Here is a 6,271-nt window from a genome sequence, read left to right on the forward strand (position 1 = left end):
CTTCAATTATTATAAATGAGTTACCTGATTTATTTCTATTATTGTTGTTGTTACTAATATTGCGTACAGGTAATGTAAGTGACTCGCCTTAGCCTCGTCACTACTATGTCGAGGTTAGGCTCAACACTTACCAATACATGGGGTCGGTTGTACTGATACTACACTCAGCACTTCTTGTGCAGAATTTGGAGTTGGTCCCAGCGGCGTACCATACACTTGCTTGGATTTCAGCTACTCAGAGGAGACTTGAGGTATAACTGCATGACGTCCGCAGTTCTGAAGTCCCCGTCTACTTTACTTTAGTTGTGTGTTTATTTCCAGACAGCTTTATTTTTATTCAGACCTTTATTTGTATTATTCTAGAAGCTCGTGCACTTATGACACCAATTATGGGATAGTATTTAGACACCGTTATTTTTATGGATTATTCACTACATTTCAAACTTTACTTCCGTATTTGTTCTTTGTTATTAATAAATTTAAAAATTATTTTAAAAAATAAATAATATTATTCTAACGTTGGCTTGCCTAGCAAGTGAAATGTTAATTTGCGCCATCACGGTCCGAAGGTGGGAATTTCGGGTCGTGACAGTAAAAATTATACCGACTGTGCACGCAAGCCGAGTAATGATAATTAGTGCTTTTCGAGGTCTTAGAACACAAAATTACTTATTAAATTTAAAGATGAGATTTTGGGTCATCACAATATCTTTGATCTGCGACCATATCATCAATTAATAAATAAGATTGATGTGAACGAGAGTGAATTATTCGGTAATAATAACTTTTTCCTTAATATTCTAATTATTAACTTTAATGCTATTTATTTTAACATCTTCTTTTTCTTTAGATGTGATCAGAGAAATCGTCGGTTTTAGTGAGGTACATACGCACAAACAAGGTAGAATTTCTAGGAAGTTTATGGATATCTAACTAGAAGATGATGAGTAAGAATAAACAGTCATCCACTGATTAACGATAGATTTGATAATTACATATGCTAAAAATTATATACTATTTCTATTTGGAAGGAGAAACAAGTTATCTGCTACATTCTGGGGCGAATTTGTTGATCAAGTTGTACCTCACATGCTAAGTTCTAACAACCAGCCTATTGTTGTTGTTATGCAGCTCATAAAAGCCCATAAATATCAAGGTAAAATGTAATTATTCAATTTGACATTACTTTGTGAAAGTTATTCATTACATCTTACACGTACTTTATTTTTGTCACGATCCAAAATCCAACTAGTCGTGATGGCACCTAACCTAACCTGCTAGGTAACCCAACTTTTAACTATCCAATTCCAATAATAATTATTAAAGCAATTTAAGTAAATAAAGATCTTAATTTTATACATTCCCCCAAGAACTGGTAGTACAGATCATGAGTTTCTAAGAATAGAATTTACAAAGCTGATATGAAGTAAATACATCTTCTGTTTGAAAAGTACATAAACAAAGTTTTTATAATCTAAGGCTACCATGAACAAGAGGCAGCTACCATAAGAACATAGGTACATCTTCAAATCCGGCAACCATCGAGTACGGCAACAACAACAGCCAACATCTGCACGTAATGTGCAGAAGTATAGTATCAGTACAACTGACCCCATGTACTGAGTAAGTAACAAACCTAATCTTAGGTTGAAAGCAATGACGAGCTTTTACCAAGGTCGGGTCCAAAAACCAATAGTCCACAACAGTCCATAACCACGTAAAGCAAATAAAACAAGAAGTAACTCAGAGATAAAATGCTCAACTAAATCATGATTTCAAAAATAATAATCCTTCCTTTCAAGTACATCAGTGAAAACCCAAATCGTTTACCGAAGTTGCCAGAAATATGAATAAGTTTAAAAACAATAATTTTCCCAAAATCCTTTCAATAATAAATGAGATGTTTCATTTTCTTTCCAGATAACCTGTGTAAAAACAAATGCATCACTATGCCCATCTGTCAACATGTGTGAGAAATCATGAATGATGCTATACTATACAGCATGAGGAAAATATATCTCTATATGTATGTCATGTGTGCATCTCAATGCGATGCAACTTAGTGATAAAATCATATGCATACTCTCAGAGTATCATTTCACTCAGTCCTCCCGGTCACTCAGTCCTCACAGTCACTCAATCCTCCCAATCACTCAGTCCTCCCAATCGCTCGGCACTCGCACTCGGCACTCGCACTCAGTAGGTACCTGCGCTCACTGGGGATGTGTACAGACTCCGGAGGGGCTCCTTCAGCCCAAGCACTATAATCTGTACGGACAACTCATGTGCTGCACAGACAACTCATGTGCTATAATAATATATGGATCCGCACGGACAACTCACGAGCTATAATAAAGCCAATCTGGCCTGCTGCGGCGTGCAACCCGATTCCATAATTATCCTCACAATCAAGCTTTCGGCCTCACTCAGTCATCAATCTCTCCAGTCTCTCGGGCTCACAATGTCATGAAAAATCAGCCCAAAATGATGATATAATGTATCAATAAATAGCAACAGAGACTGATAGATGATATGAAATGGATGGATATGAATATGACTGAGTATGAATTTTCACTTTAAAATAAATAATTCACATCAATATGACCTCTGTGGGTCCCAATAATACTAGCACATAGCCTCAACATGATTTTTAATATGATTATCAGTTCAATTTATTTAGCACATAAAACTGCATGGAAAATACCAAGATTATTTGACTACAAAATTTCACGAAATAATTACGTCACAATTTCTATGGTGTACACCCACACGCCCATCACCTAGCATGTGCGTCACCTCCCAATAATTTACAAAATCCATATATTCAGGGTTCATACCCTCAGCTCCAAGATTAGAAGAGTTACTTAACTCGAACAAGCCAAATCCAATGTCGAGCAAGCTAAACAATGCTCCAGAAATTCCACTCTGCGCGTAACAACTTCCGAATGGCTCGAATCTAGTCACAATTAATTTTATTCAGTCCACAAAAATTATAGAAATTTATTCCATATGAAAATACTAATATTTTCAACAAAATTCCGAAATTACACCCCAAAAATACCCGTGGGGTCCACGTCTTGAAATTCAATGAAACTCACAAAATCCGACAACCCATCCAATTACAAGTTAAACCATACTAATTTCATTCAATTCCGACTCCAAATCGATGTTCAAAACTCAAATATTCATATTATGAACTTTAGGCCAATACCCCTATTTTCCTCTTTAAATTCATCACTCAATTGCTAAAAATGAAGATAGATTCATGGAATATAATCACAAGGGAGTCAAGAACACTTACCCTAATTTGTGTGAAAAATTTCCTCACCAAAATCGCTCAACCCGAGCTCCAAAATCCGAAAATGGATAAAAATCACGAAACCTCGAATTTAAGCTTCTGTCCCAGCGATTTCTGCATCTGCGGACAAGGGGTCGCACCTGCGACCCTCGCTTCTGCGGACAAAAATGTGTGCCTGCGAAAACAGCCGGCCTTCTCAAATTTCGCATCTGCGGCGCCATTCTAGCATCTGCGGGCTCGCAGGTGCGCATACCCTTCTCACATGCGGCCTCGCAGATGCGGCAATTTCTTCGCACCTGCGAGCAGTGCCCAGTTCCACTCTTGGCCACTTCTGCGGCTGATTTTGACATGCGGCTTCGCACCTGCGATCAAAAGCTTCGCAGGTGCGATCACACGAGTAGGCAGCAGTTCCAGCATTTCCTTAAGTCCGAATTTGATCCGTTAACCATACGAAACTCAACCGAGGCCCCCGAGACCTCAACCAAATATACCAACAAGTCCCATAACATAATACGGACCTACTCGAGACCTCAAATCACATCAAACAACATCAAAACGATGAATTACACTTCAATTCAAAAATCATTGAACTTTGAAACTTCAAATTCTACATCTTGTGCCGAAACACATCAAATCACGTCCGATTGACCTCAAATTGTTTGCACACAAGTCACATTTCACATTACAGACCTATTCCAATTTTCAGAATCGAATTTCGACCCCGATATCAAAAAGTCAACTCCCCGGTCAAACTTTCCAAAAATTCAACTTTCGGCATTTCAAGCCTAATTCTACTACGTACCTCTAAATAATTTTCCGGACACGCTTCTAAGTCCAAAATCACCATACGGAGCTATTGGAATCATCAAAACTCCATTTCGGGGTCGTTTACACATAAGTCGACATCCGGTCACTAATTTAACTTAAGCTTTAAACCTTGGAACTAAGTGTTCCAATTTATTCCAAAAGCTCACCAGACCCGAACCAATCACCCCGGCAATTCACACAACAACTGTAAAGTACAATTTGAGCAATAAATGGAGAAATATAGTTGTAATACTCAAAACGATCGGCCAGATCTTTATAGTTTTGCAGATTCATATTATGTGCGCAATACTTGGAATGCATCAAAGTTTTGGATTAATCCTAATTTTCCTCATTCTGACGAGTTTAAAACACGATTTAATATATTTTTTTCCCTGTATCTACACTCAAATCTATTTTTTCAGGTATAGTTCTAACTGTTTTACTCATTTATAAATACAGATTACTTTCTGTTCGGGATAGTTACTTTGAGAGGCTGACTCAAACCATCTCTCAACAAAGTTACTCTGTCTCGGATGAGTTAGAGAAGGGCATTGTTGAAGTTAAAACAATTGTCTAATTAGTGGAGTCCATGCAAGTGAGTTAACTATTTTTATCTTCTTTCTTTGAAATTCTGAAAGACCATCTTTTCTATCTCTTTATTCTTATGTTGCAGCCTTTGGTTCTCCTATTTTATGGCATGAAAATGTGATTGAGCATTTAGAATATGATAAGTTTTTATATTATATTTACTCAATTTGCATAAATATGTAGAGTTTCACTAATGAAATTTGATATTAATATTGGATGGAGGACATGGCAGCTCTGTTTATTCACTGAAATCGTCGGGGGCTGATGCTTTTTCTTTGCTTATCGGAATTCACAAAAGGGAAATATAAGAAAAACTCCTATCATATCAATAATCTACTGCAAACTTAGCCTTTTTGTTTTTTACATAAGTTCCTCCTAAAGTTGAGCTAACTAATATTTTACTAATATAACATTATCTTTAAACACTAAATCTTATAGTCATGCAAATTGACCTATCTTTAATCTCTGTAATAAGGAAGTTGTATGTAAGATATGTTTTACCACAAATCATACTTTATATGTTCATCTCTCAGACGACATTTTGGTTACTAATGGATAACAACCGTAATATTTCTAATATAAAGTATGCCTAATTTATAGCATTCATGATTTGCACATATATGCTCTCTCTCAACTTCAATATCTAAAGTTTTATCATTTTATTAAACAGGAAAGTCTCTGTTGGATTGTTGCAAGTATTGAAAATTTAGAACTTGAAAAAGGATGGTCGTATGTCAGCTGCAAAAAGTGTCAAAAGAAGGTGGATAAACTGGGAAACATTTATCAATTCCCAAACCCCAAATATAAAAATGAAGATTACTCAGCAGTGATTAGGTAAAACCAGCAGCTCTATTTCCTTAATCCATCGAAACATGCATTTATATCTCAAATCAAATGTGCATTTAGGTACAAGCTTCAGGTTAGGGTAATGGATAGTACTGGATCTGTTTCCTATTGCTCTGGGACCGCGAAGCCATGTTTCTCATAGGCAAGTCCGCAAAAGAATTGAAGGAAGGATTTCTTGAGGTATATCAACTAATTAAATTCATATTTGTTATTTGAAAAATTCTAACGCAAAATTTTATTCTAGAATACTGACGCTGTTGATAAGTATTCCTATCCAATAGAGCTGAACAATATTCTTCAAAGAAAATTGATGTTTAAGGTTATTGTCAAGAGCTTGAACATTCAATTGCAACAGGAAGTTTATAGTGTTGTTAAGCTTATGGATGGTGAGGAGACGCACTACCGGGTCAGCTGAGCAGACACCCGCATATTCTTCTAGGGCCGCAAGAGGTCGGGGCCGAGAAAGGGCACGTGCCACAGTTAGAGAACTTGTCAGAGTAGCAGTTGAGGAGCTGCCAGTAGCTCCGGTTGGGGGACAAGTACCAGAGACACCTGTTGTTATCCTCGGACTTCAGGAGACTTTAGCACAGGTCCTGAACATGTTTGGTACATTGACTACGGCAGAATTGATCTACGTTTCACTAAACATTTTTGTGCAGAGGCAGGTATTGAAGATATCAGATTCGGACAGAGGTTAGAGTGTGATCGCAAGGATTTAAGGTAGAGTTGCTT

General features: G+C 37.0%; 1 long non-coding RNA gene across 2 annotated transcripts; it reads left to right on the top strand.

Annotated features, from left to right (window-relative positions):
• The first annotated feature begins 733 nt into the window (after positions 1-733).
• Positions 734-5,924, top strand: LOC108948474 (uncharacterized). 2 transcript variants are annotated; one of them, XR_011415156.1, is made up of 7 exons: positions 734-774; positions 851-947; positions 1,032-1,156; positions 4,565-4,700; positions 5,364-5,527; positions 5,600-5,719; positions 5,784-5,924. It is a non-coding gene; the product is annotated as an uncharacterized lncRNA (long non-coding RNA). The 2 variants fall into 2 exon arrangements; XR_001973211.3 differs by lacking the exons at positions 734-774; positions 851-947; positions 1,032-1,156 and having other exon boundaries at positions 4,483-4,700.
• Positions 5,925-6,271: the final 347 nt, after the last annotated feature.

Source organism: Nicotiana tomentosiformis, chromosome 3 (assembly GCF_000390325.3).
Source record: "Nicotiana tomentosiformis chromosome 3, ASM39032v3, whole genome shotgun sequence".
NCBI lineage: Eukaryota > Viridiplantae > Streptophyta > Magnoliopsida > Solanales > Solanaceae > Nicotiana > Nicotiana tomentosiformis.